At 41.0% G+C, this 13,232-nt stretch overlaps 1 pseudogene; it reads right to left on the bottom strand.

Moving 5' to 3' along the window:
* Positions 1-1,405: 1,405 nt before the first annotated feature.
* On the bottom strand, positions 1,406-11,718 carry LOC134221978 (serine/threonine-protein phosphatase 4 catalytic subunit-like; annotated as a pseudogene).
* Between the last annotated feature and the right edge of the window lie 1,514 nt (positions 11,719-13,232).

The following is a 13,232-nucleotide window of genomic DNA, read 5'->3' as shown; positions in this document are numbered from 1 at the left end:
TACTTGGGCTCACTGGTGACTGCTGAGAATGATACCAGCAGAGAAATTCGAAGACGTATAGTGGCTGGAAATCGTACATACTTTGGATTCCGCAAGATGATCGAAAAGAGTTCGCCGCCGTACCAAACTGACAATCTACAAAACGCTCATTAGACCGGTAGTCCTCTACGGACACGAGACCTGAACGATGCTCGTGGAGGACCAACGCGCACTCGGAGTTTTCGAAAGGAAAGTGCTGCGTACCATCTATGGTGGGGTGCAGATGGCGGACGGTACGTGGAGGAGGCGAATGAACCACGAGTTGCATCAGCTGTTGGGAGAACCATCCATCGTTCACACCGCGAAAATCGGACGACTGCGGTGGGCCGGGCACGTAGCCAGAATGTCGGACAATAACCCGGTGAAAATGATTCTCGACAACGATCCGACGGGCACAAGAAGGCGAGGTGCGCAGCGGGCAAGGTGGATCGATCAGGTGGAAGATGACTTGCGAACCCTCCGTAGACTGCGTGGCTGGCGACGTGTAGCCATGGACCGAGCCGAATGGAGAAGACTCTTATATACCGCACAGGCCACTTCGGCCTTAGTCTGAATAAATAATAATAATTAAAAATATTAGGAAATATTAGAGCATGCAAGGCTAATGATTCTTGTCATATTGTGTATGGGTTCTGATAAAGGCTTGTTGAAAGGTGCGTTTGTCAGTAACAAACTTTGTTTACGACAAAGGGTATATTGTTAGGCTTTGCTCGAATATTGGTTCCCTGCTCAGGCCTATGCCGGTAGTCGTTTCCTTCATTGGAATCAAAGCTGCTCATTCCTCAGTGATTTGAATATGATCATCAATTCCACTTATGAAGACAGCTACCACTGCCTGTTTTTTTTACACTCAGTATTATTATCTATTGTGAGCAGGTAGAATAAAAAGCAAATGGCTTTTTATCGTAACGTAGTTTTCAAATCTTCTGTGAGAACTATAACTCTTCAGCGTGCTTTACGACAAACTAATACTACTGAAGGAGGCTTATGCAATCCCTAGCAAGATCTTCGTCCTGGAAAAGTTTCATCCGTATTGCCAAAATCTCATTAACAGCAAAGCTTGCCCAGATTTAATTTTCTTATCAGTAATAATCTACAGTATTTATTTATAATAACAATAGACAAGACAGACAAGCTTTAATTGTCTTACAAGATTATTATTTGTTGTATCACTTTATGTTATAAACTATTTTATTACAAAATGTTGTATGTTCTTGATTTTAATGCGTTTTCATGTCGATCTCCTTCAATTACTGATGTTTGCTGGTAGTAGGAAAAGGATGTCGAAAAGGGACAGAATTCAGACTATCGGAAGAATGAACATAAAAGAACAATTGTTGGGCGCGCCGAGTGGAAGGTTATGTGAAATTCGTGTTCCTCATTAAGTATGTAGCGGCCGGGAAGGGAACCCCATGTTCGTTCAAAATACGTTATCGTCGATCACCGTTATGATGGCGGTGCTGGCTGTTCGTACTTCGTTAGGCTTTTGTCCGCTTTTATAAGAAATAGTCAGCCTGTGGTTTCTTCGACGGTATTCCACGGCTCTCTTGCGGACCCACTTCGAAAATCGTACAGTCGCGCTGTGGGTTTTCGTTTAATTTCAAAATTGCTGCAACGTTACCGCATCGGTAACAGTACTTAGGTACAGACCAAACAGTCAAAACCGTTTCATTAAAGTGCCACTTGTAGCCTTTCATAACCAGTTGATGCATGATATCAGATCATGTCGATATCATTCGCTGCATTGAACTGCGGGACAACGTCCGACCCGAACAAATAACCGGCTCCTCGAGGCGAAACTCCCCAGCCATGCGTATCTTCCGGGTCACTCCACAACAAATCGCACATGGGATTGTCATGCGGAAATTCCTGTTTCCGATCGATAAAACGGATCTGGTCTAAATACTGAATCGAAGCCGATTAGCCGCCGCAGAAAATTTTCCCATCGATTATCGCCGACAGCGACAAGTAGTCGAAGATTTCCGTACAATAACGCCAAACCGTTACCGAGCCATACTTTCGGATACATAAAAGCCGTAAACTTGTGTAATTTGACGTGATTCGTGGTTGCCATGAATCAGCGTGATGCGGTCCGGATAACGCACCTTTAGTGCCAGCAGCAGTAAAAACGTTTCCACGCTGTAATACCCGCGATCCACGACATCGCCCATGAACAGATAGTTCGTTTAAGGTACATCGCCTCCAACTTTTAACAGTTCTTTCAGATCATAAAATTGGCCGTGTATGTCGGCCCAACCGTAACCGGAGAATCCACCCGTTGTACGTTCCCTTCCTCAACCAAAATTTCTCGAGCCTTCGCACAGAGGGCTTCCACCTCATTTTCTTTGATGATTTCACAGCGCTTGAGTTGTTCAATCTGACGATCCGAATCGCTTTAATCTGGCAATTTTTTTCTGTTAAATATCTTGGCTGTGCATATGCACAGCACATGTTTCGAAATGGACAAATTGATATGAAATTTGCGAAAAAGAATCCACGTGTCTTGGAGGGACTCGAACCCTCAACCCTCAACAAAGTGCATATACAACAGTAAAGCGCATGTGAAGATTGGACAAATCAAGCATCCGAAAGATATTCAATTTGCAAAAAGAGCTAACCGCGGCGGAGGTTGGTACTCGGACTCGGATTCTGATGGCTTTTCCGCAAACGTGACCTTTAAGTGGTCTTGTTGTGTAGTGGTTATCACTCCTACCTAGAGAGTAGGAGGTTGAGGGTTCGAGTCCCTACAAGACACGTGGATTCTTTTTCGCAAATTTTATAACAATTTGTCCATTTCGAAACATGTGCTGTGCATATGCACAACCAAGATATTTAACAACAAAATGGTTTTCGTACGGCCGAGTTGCCGAATAATATGCAATTAATTGATTTTTATTCCGTTGATGGCGAACCCGTCAACCGCGAGTGACTCTGTTCCGTCACACCTAAAGCGTCCGCCGAGTGTGGCTTCTTGCCTTATTCCTTGCACTGATTCCGTCGATGGTTGTCTGCATTTGTGTTCCTTTTTAATTGACTTCAAATGCACAAAACTTTAACGCAGTTTTTCCGGTTCAAAACTGTGCTACTCAGATAAATAATCACTATCTTCTAGCCAGAGCGTTAATGAGTAAAGCTTCCAATGAATGATTAAATTTGTTATGATTAAATCATTCAACTCTATGATTAAAGATTATGAATAATGATTTATTCGTTTTTGACAATGATTAATGATTATGATTAACGATTAAATTAATTTTTGACAATGATTAACGATTATGATTAATGAATAAAACGTTTGGAGTATGATTAACGATTATCAATCATGATTAAATGTTGACACAATATGTGTATGATTAATGATTAACGATCGATATGATTAATGATTAATGATTATGAATAATCAAATTGAATGATTTGCATAGTGATCAAAATGCAAGTAACCTTTCTTTCAAATTGGGTTATTAAAAGGTATAGAAATTATATGATTATGATTGAAGATTATTGAATAAAAGCGATGTATGCAATGATTAAAATTGATGATTAATGAATAAACTCAAAACAATTATGAATATGATTAGTGATTAATGATTAAGTTTAAAATTCTATGATTAACGATTAGTGATTAATGATTAAATCGTATTTTTTGTATGATTATGATTAATGAATAATGATTAAATAACCCATTATTCATTAATCATGATTAAATCTATGATTAATCACTAATGCTCTGCTTCTAGCACTTGGTAAGATCGCTATTAATTGAGCGTACAAATAAATGGATTGACAACAAACTTTGCAATTATTTTCGCACAAAAATCTCTACCCAAGCACTAAAAGTCTGCCGCGAATATTCGACGACCGACAAAAGACTTTAGGGCCGGTTATGAAGTATTTTGTTCTCACACTCCGTGGGCCACAAAAAATGAAACCGACGGCCGCTTTTAGCCCGCGGGCCGTACGTTGCACTATGGTGAAAAAAGGTAGCCGCTAATACAAAGTTTACTATTTCCAATTTGCCTAATTTATATATCACACCTAGATAAGAGAATCAATACTGAAGCGTTATGTGTATTCAGTCAAAAGATATGGGCTGGCGAAGTGAAAAAAGCTGATAAAAATAAAAAATAAATCATTCCTTACTTCACAGTTAAAAAATCTGGAAATTACTCAGTATGGAAATATTTGAACTCATATTTGTATGTTCAATTTTTCATCCAACTTTTTCTTGTAAGCAATATTAAATACAAGATCCATAGTTACGAATACCTGTAATAAAAAGTGATGATAAAATGAGTCGAATTGAACTTTTTGCTTTGAAGCTTTTTGTTACATCATAAATGCTGTAACATTTTTATACTGTTTTACGAACAGATCGTAAGTTTCAAGTGGAAGATGGATGGATTTTCAGTTGTAATTCGTATATTTTCCCATTTGAATATTAATTATTTTGAATCTCCTGTGTTAGATTATGGCGTGATTAGCGTGAAAAATGCTTTGCCTTTCTTGTATATTTGGTTTTGACGAAATTGCGTTTTTTTTTTCCAAAGGGACTCTTGGGAACAAAAGTACCAAAAAATATTTTTTCAATTCCTTATCATATTACCTGGTTACCTTATCATATTACCTGGCGTTTGAGTGATAAAACGACCTACTATTCCATACCAATTACATGGGTGCTATATTAAACATTATGCAACTCAAATGGGTTGCATAAAATCCATTATAGCACTCATTTGGATGCTATAATGGAAAACCAGCATTAGAACAATAGTTTCATGACCACATTTAGCTAAATTGGCTTGGGTGAGTGTTCGAATAGTGTATTCTTTGTGTCACAAAATAAACGAAATAATTTGATGGCAATGACATCCAATTCTCTAAAGGCATAGATAGTTTTATGGTCTGTCGAATGAATGGATGGATGTCTATGGAAAAACGACCAAATTAATCGATGCACTCCGCGGTGTGATCTTGGGTAGGAAATGCACAATGTGCATTGTTTTGTAACGAGGTCAAAGGCGAAGAGCGATTATAATGGGGACTGCTTCAAATGAAAATCGTACGCTGTAATTTGGCAGTGCTCCAAATATTGTCCCAAAAGCTTTTAGTCAGTCGTATCACTATACTAATAAAAATTATGAATTTAATATGAATGCTAAAATAGTTTGTTAGTTATTCGTCCATCTGTTCAATGTGCAAAAACAAGTAAGTTAATTATGAAACTACTTAGTTGAGCAAAAGAAAAAAACACGTTTGTGATTTTTATGAAAATTTGGTTGTGAAACAGTTTAAAATCTTGCATTTTTTTTTCTGGAGGTTGAACTTTATCGTATAACCGTATAATAGATGACGTAATTTTTGCCATTTTATAAGGCACTAAGAATGAAAATATTGTTTGAGCCAAGTCTTGTATCTCGTTTGTCAGAACATTTGAACGATGCAGTTTCTGTCAATAACAGAAAAGTTAGTCACAGTCGTTAGACATCTTTCCTAATTGAATAATGTATAGAGACTATTGATTTTTTCAATCATATTTTCTAGCATTCTAATTAACACACAATAGATTTTTTTTTGTATATTCACCTTGCAGCCATGAGCAAATCGCAAATGCCATATTCAAATCGGTCCAAAACTCACTCCACTCGCTTTTGGAATTCACCCTACCTTCGCGTATGGCCTAGCATCTCCATTCACACACATGATAGCTAATGGTGACGCCGTCTGTAGATTATTTTAGCACCCTCTTCGAAATAATTTATTCAAATGAGTCGCCGGAACGGAACACTGCTTTTCCGCCGCACAAATCTACCGAGCATGGCTCTTGTCCTTCTGTCCACCTACCACCGGCACCTTCCGCGCCCCCCCACACGCAGCGCAAATATGGCAAAGTCACGGCCGCCATAGTCCACCCTTTTAGCCCTATACCTACTCAAAACGGCCATAGCTGCACGACACAACACTCGAAATCGCACAATGCAGTCCGATCCTACATGCAGACGTGAAGTACGTAGGTTCGTGCGAGGGACGTGCTCCATTTCCACCTAATATGAGTGGTGAGCATCGTTTCGGTATGTGGACCATTGTTCTATTGCTGCAATGACTCCGGCCGGCAACGGCGGTCGTTGGCTGGCGCTGAACTAACTACCGAAGCGGCCCACAGTGTCCGAGAGGCGACCAGACCCATGAGAATTGCCTAATTCAGATCTTGTGACAGTGATATGAATAGACAGTGACAGTGACAATAAATGATGCACATTTTTCGGATTGACTATAACGCTTTGTCGATTACTCGACTTGATGAGAATAAGTTCAAGAGAATCACACTGAAGTCTCAAGATATCTAGGAAAATAATAATTATTCGGAGTTTTCATCTGGTGTTGGTATGGAGACCCGACACTGTGTGACTGTCGACCACCCGTTTCTCTGTCATCGTATGGTCCTCCTCATCATCCGTCTTCAGCGACAGCAGGATACCAACAACCCTTTGAGAGGCTGCTCGAAATCGCACCCTTTTCCTGATTCGCTGTTTCCCTCTATTCCACCCTAAAATGGGAAAATTCGTGGGCTTTGACCGCTCTGCCGGACAAAATATTGCAATTAAAACGATAATTAATCCCGCAATCGCAGCTTCTGAGAAGAATCAAACTCAATCCAAAGAATCGTGTAAACTGGGTTCTAACTTTTGTAGATGCCATCGTTCACGGCTCAGCATGGTGCCGTCATTTCCGGGCGACATCTTTGATAAGTGGTCGTTGGTTGTTTTCCATTTCCCTACTCGTATTGTCTTACATCTTATGCTGCCTTATGGGTATCTAAAAAGTAGTTCGGACGTAGAGTCTCCTCCTACATACGTACTAGAAGGACCCATTGTAACCCATTCGGGACATAAAAATGATTTATACGAAGCTGCGCTTGTAACTCCCCTTCTATTAGAACGGATCGCGTTGTGTGTCTGCTTTCACTGCCATCGTCTGTCGCCGTCGGTCGGTTTTAGTTGGGGTTTTGGTAATCTCAGTGGAGATTTGGACGTTGCAGGCTGAAATTAAAATCCTACTACGGCACCTGAGCTCACCAGAAGTGCCTACGTGCTCGGATCCTTTGGTTTCGATATGAGGGTCCATGCGTTGGAACAATGGGGCGGTTGAATGAGCGCATAATTGATACCAAAAGTAGTGCTTCAAAAGGGTTGATTTTAAATGACTTTCATTATGAGCTACAGACATTTCAATAATGTCGATCGCGGATCGGTTATTCGTCGGTGCTTTGATGTTTTTTGCCAAGCGGTGAGATCAAATGAGGTAGGAGTACTGTGTATGCCAGTTCAAGTCTTTGCTTCTCACAAATAAAGGAAAGAGCAAGAAACTTATGAAACTACTCTGAGTTCTTTATAAATTATTAGAAAGCAATATAGGTTTTGGCAGTTACTCTACGTATTCTGCCTCTTAAGCCTTCAGCTTAAACTTGTTCTTATTTTAAAACGATTGTCATTTTTTGGCCCTTCTATCGGACGTGTCTATATTTTTACTTTGTATGTGTTACGCAGGTGTGTTACGTATTGATCTATTATTGTTTTTTTTTCTAGCTGTGCATGAGTATCGCTTAAATCTAAAACTCGAAAATACGTATTTAGCGTTATCCCGATCACACAAAATTGTTTTATGCGACTTTATTTCGACCATATCTTGGATTGTGGGCTGCAAATCACCACACAAATTTATTCAATATCTCTAAACAGACCAAATAAATAAAAATGTATGTATTATATCTGTTATAGGTGTCAATACTTATTCATTTTCACTTTTTAAGTCAGTTTCATGGGTATAGAAATACAATACTGTTGGACTGCTGACTTTTTATTAGCCCAGCTGCAAGAGATCAGGGATAAACAATCCGTATTATGTAAATAGGAATTCTCAAAGTAACATTTCGTTTTCAGTGGTCATTGCAAGGAGGGGTACTTATTGTAATCACTTATAATACGCTGGTAGTAATTCCAGAAGGATAATTCTCCTTAGTCGTACTATGATGCAGCTGATGCTGTAGATTGTAATTTTAAAACGAATAACGATATAGATAAGAATAAAGCTGCAATCATATTAACTTTTCGTAATTTATACGCTATTGAACAACGTGCAAAATAAGATACAACTTTTGCTCTATTACCCCAAACACATGGTCTTCCGGTTGGACCATCCCAGTTAGCCATCCATTCTACATATTTCAAACATTGCAGCAATGGCTCACCGAGCGACATGAGTTCATTTAGCTACAGGAAAACCAAACTCTCCAACGAGAAAACTTTTCATCTTGGTTTTTCGTGCAAACCACACATACACCCACGCCCGCTCTCACTTCCGGACGTTCATTTTAGAAACTTTGCCGTCCTCCCAAAACGTACACAAATTTCCCTTGTGGATGGACCATGCCTCGTACCCACAGTGCTAAGAAAATGTATAGTTTCAGTTTTCCATTTTGTGCTAACTTTCTAATACACCATCAGCAGCTCCCTGGTCGGTCCGCCACCGAACTAGCCTTGGGGCTTGGAGAGACGGACGCCCAGTCGAGGGTTGGCAAATACACACAGAGTTGCTCTGCCACGAGTGCACCCTTCTGCTCCAAGACTTGGGCGAGCCCGTCCGGTGACGAACAAAACAACTAAGAAGCAGCATCAGAAGAATAAGCGAAACTTTTGGCCAGACCACTGCCCGCTCGCTGGGGTTTATGAGGTAAAATACAGCATAATACGGCCTTCATGTTTATTTTTAGATCAACAGAAAAAAAATCAATCCCAAAAAATTTTTTTTCTGGTATTCCATATGTTAAGGCAAAACATTCCTTCATTAATTTTTGTTGTGGTAAAGTTTAGGCGATTGTTAATAAAACAAATGAGATTCTTTAGCCTGATACCGAGATGATAAGCGTGGTAAAAGTTGATTGTGATCTTTGTACAAAACCAAAATTATTTTATTTATTTTTTATTTTTTACACAGTATTTAGTAGGACTGGTGACAATTCATCAAATTCATTGGTCTAAAGTAATAAATGTAATCAATTGTTATCCGATTTTCAGGACATAAAATAATGTCCTATCTATAAGACGAGGAATACGAAATGGTGAGTTCCCATCTCATAAAGGGCGTCCAGCATAGCTCTGGCCAGCAACCAACAAGGATAGTTATCATAAAATGAAAAATAGGTAATAGTTTTTAAACTATCGTTTTATTTGTAGTTCATGTTACGTTTATTTAGGTAGGTTCATTGGGGCTGATTTTTTGCATTCGACGGGGAGTGAAAATGTTGCTTGTTATACCCTGTCTGTTAACAGTCCGGATCACGATTCCGCTCAAATCTAACGACAGGAGAGTGTTGGACACGATGGGACCGTGTGGACATTATGATGAACAAAGCTTCACTTGTCTGACGATTTAATTAGTAAATATCGCTTTTTTTGTGGTGCCAGAATGTAGCGTTAGTTTAAAACACACGTTTAGAATAAAACTATCAAAATATCAAATGGCGTTGGTTGGCGTTGGTAGTACTTTGGATCATGCGAACTATCATTTGGTTGCTGTTAGGGATTGGAAAGGCTCCCCGTTACACTGGGGATATAGATACTTTTGAGCAGTGTGTAGCGGTGTAAATCTGGTCATATTATCAGGAGCACTTCTTCTTCTTCTTCTTCTTGTTGGCATTACATCCCCACACTGGGATAGAGCCGCCTCGCAGCTTAGTGTTCATTAAGCACTTCCACAGTTATTAACTGCGAGGTTTCTAAGCCAAGTTACCATTTATGCATCCGTATATCATGAGGCTAACATGATGATACTTTCATGCCCAGGGAAGTCGAGACAATTTCCAATCCGAAAATTGCCTAGACCGGCACCGGGAATCGAACCCAGCCACCCTCAGCATGGTCTTGCTTTGTAGCCGCGCGTCTTACCGCACGGCTAAGGAGGGCCCCTCAGGAGCACTTCAGTGCAGCTAATAATATGACGTCCCCTAACTCCTAATCCTACGGTATCAAGCGACCCGTGCCAAGGGGATGCATGGTCTGAGGGGTGAAATAAATAGCAGGCCGCTAACGGTACCTGTGGGGTACCTGGGCACCCTCCACAGTGTAACGTCCCCTTATCACGTTATTGCGGAGCTCTGGCGTGGCGGACCTATTTTCTCGCGCAGCTCTTGGGACCAAAATGTCGACCAAACTAAAAAAAACAAATTTGAGTGGAGATGGACAAGCGTCTGATGAAAGGGTGGATCCCTTCGCTAGACGAAGTGGCCTTAATAGGTCGCACCACCGATCGCCAGGGGCAGGCGATACAGGAGATCGTGGCAGGTCGAAGGAGCCGCCCATCGATATCAAGATGGACGGAGCTACTTTTTTTAACGATGGTGGGCGAGGTGGGGAGGCGAACCCAGGTAGTGTGGGGATGGATCACCACTCCCAACCCACTAAAACCAACTCCTTTCTCTGTAACAATTACGTTTTCTTAACAATTAATTGCATATTATTCGGCAACTCGGCCGTACGAAAACCATTTTTTTGTTAAATATCTTGGATGTGCTGTGGAAAATCTATAATATAATTTCATTAGTTAAAAAACTTTGCACGAATGTTCGTTTTTCGTAATTAGATCCCTTAAGTTAGTCTCCACACAACTGCACACCTTACGCCTTCGGAAATAGTTAATACACGCGCTAAACATGAGACCCAAGCCAACCGCGCATCATTTCGCTATGCAAATTAGCTTGAATAGAGGAACAACAGCTCGCAAATGCGCCATTCAAAATGCATTGACCTTCCTTATTCGACTTTGGACTCTACTTCCAAGATCGGAGAGGATTTGACTGGATGTTTGAAAGCCGTCAGAAAGAGATGTCGCGATGCCCGCTAAATCTTTTATATTCAATTGCAAGAATTAGCGTACGTGATATTGTCTTCGGGTAATATCACGGCAACTGGGGATTATTTTACAGATTCGCAGTTAATCTGAGGCATTTCCCAACTCTAATCGATCACTTCGATTCGATCAGTGGAAGAGGCAAAAGTGGTCCGTATTTGTTTCGCGTCTTGGTGCAATTTAAAATGTTAGTTTGTGACGTGATAGCTTTTTGTATGATGTGCTAACTTTTCCCCCTTTGTTCCCCTAGTTGATCGTCAATCTGTAATTTGTTCGATCTAAGTGGCGGCAGTGTGTGTACCTAGTATAAGAAAGGTAAAAGTGCAAATATTAGCAACCTAGATAGGTCCCCAACCAAAAAGTGCGTGTGCGTTTCTTTTGATTAGGTGCGAGGCAGCGAAGCCATTTGCCGTTACACCACCATCCCATTAGAGACCGCTTTTGACCCCACTCGTCGGCGTCGAGGTAATCCCGGGGCACACGTGGCCGGAAGAGGGCCGCGTCACGTTTCTTTTACGCGCCCTAGACAGGCTGGCTCATCAAACCATCAGCGTCCAGCCAACAGCAGCGAGAACTATTGTTCGACGAACGGACGCATGTGCCGCGTTCAAGCGTAAGACCACGCGCCAGGTGAGAGAGTGGTACCAAACATCGTTCGACACGTAAAGCCGTCGACATCGGGCCGGAGTAGTGCGTAAGCAGCTCTGTGTGCTCAGCCGCCGACTCATCACCATCCACCATCCACGTAAAACCTAGCTCGTGAGTATTTGCATGCATTTTTTGTACTGTGAACGTCCATGCGCATGAGGCAATAAATTTCACGTACACAATTGCCTCCGTTAAATGATTGGTACCAAGTAAGCGAGTGAATGAGCATACCATACCGCACAAACAACACGCACGATACACGGTAGGTTGCTGGGGAATAGATAGAATGCGATAATATGTAGCTAGATGTTAAAAGGGGGAAGAAACTACGCCTAGGCGAAGAACAGGAATAAACGGAATGAAATAAAGCTCTCTTGTTATCTGTAGGGGAACTGGGGGTAGGACGCCCACGTTAAGGAAAATGCCATTTTTATCAATGAAAACCACCATTTCAGCCAGTTTTCATCAGCGCATACTGAAGAACAGCATATCTGCGACTGACCACCGATAACAGATATCTAATTGTCCATTTTATTGCACAGAAATTTGATTTTTAAAAAGCACCCGAAAAAAAATGATTTTGAAACCATGCGGGGTGAGATGCGCCAGTGGATGGGTTAAAACGCGCATGTGCCTATCGTACTGATTTTCATTTTAATTGCCTACATTAAGGCAATTAACCGAATGTTTCAGCTGTTTCGGTCATACGAAATGAGCATGGGCGTAATGCCCCACACCGACCTCAGAAGTTTGAAGGCCCATAAAATCGTTTTAAAACCATTTTTGACGACGATTTCGTGTGGAACATAAAGAACACGAGTAAGCAGCATGGCTCATGGCTCAATTATTAATTTATCAATGTATAACAGCGACAGAAAGACTAAATTCCACCGAGCTAAAATTGCATCAAAACACGCAAAAATCGTTTTTTCGAGTTTTTCATGTATAACTAGAGAAAAATCATGAAATATATGTATCCAATGGCAATATTTTTCATTGCTTTATCGTATAGACTATTGAAAATAATCAAAATGGGGATATTTAACCTTATTCAGGGGTGGCGCGTTTTAACCCCTATGGGCGTGCTACCCCCACTTCCCCTAGAAAGTTTCGTTTGTTGCATTGCTTGTTTGAATGTAGAAAATTAGCATACTGCTATTCGTCTCGAACGTGATAAAGTGAAATCCCGTAAATGTAGACAAACCGTAAACCATCAGATAGGGGTTCTCATGTCATTTCGCGGACGACTCATTCGTGTCGATCTTGTAGTCGTGATAACTTTTTAATCAAAAGCGTGATTAATTTGTTTGATTGTGAGGAGCTGTGTCAGTGATGAAACTTATTGTAAACGGTTATTTGTCTTTGGAGCGGTTCTGATAGTTGCACGTATGTGATTTAGAGTCTTGCGGCGTCGATATGCTCACGCTAAGTATGACAGTTTTGAGACAACCAATCACTTCCCTCCTCGATTACGGGAAACATTGATCCTACCCTCTGGATAGTCTTAGGTCGGGCAAACCTTAAACTGGTGGGTGGTCTCCTTTACGGAGTGGCGCTTAAGCCACCCATTTAACCGGGGAACGTGACGGGTTGGCGGGTAATACCTCTCCAGTCATTCCCCGGCCCGCAATTAAGCAATACTT

This window comes from Armigeres subalbatus, chromosome 3 (assembly GCF_024139115.2).
Source record: "Armigeres subalbatus isolate Guangzhou_Male chromosome 3, GZ_Asu_2, whole genome shotgun sequence".
In the NCBI taxonomy this organism is placed as follows: domain Eukaryota; kingdom Metazoa; phylum Arthropoda; class Insecta; order Diptera; family Culicidae; genus Armigeres; species Armigeres subalbatus.
This window is presented reverse-complemented; position numbering and strand designations above follow the sequence as displayed.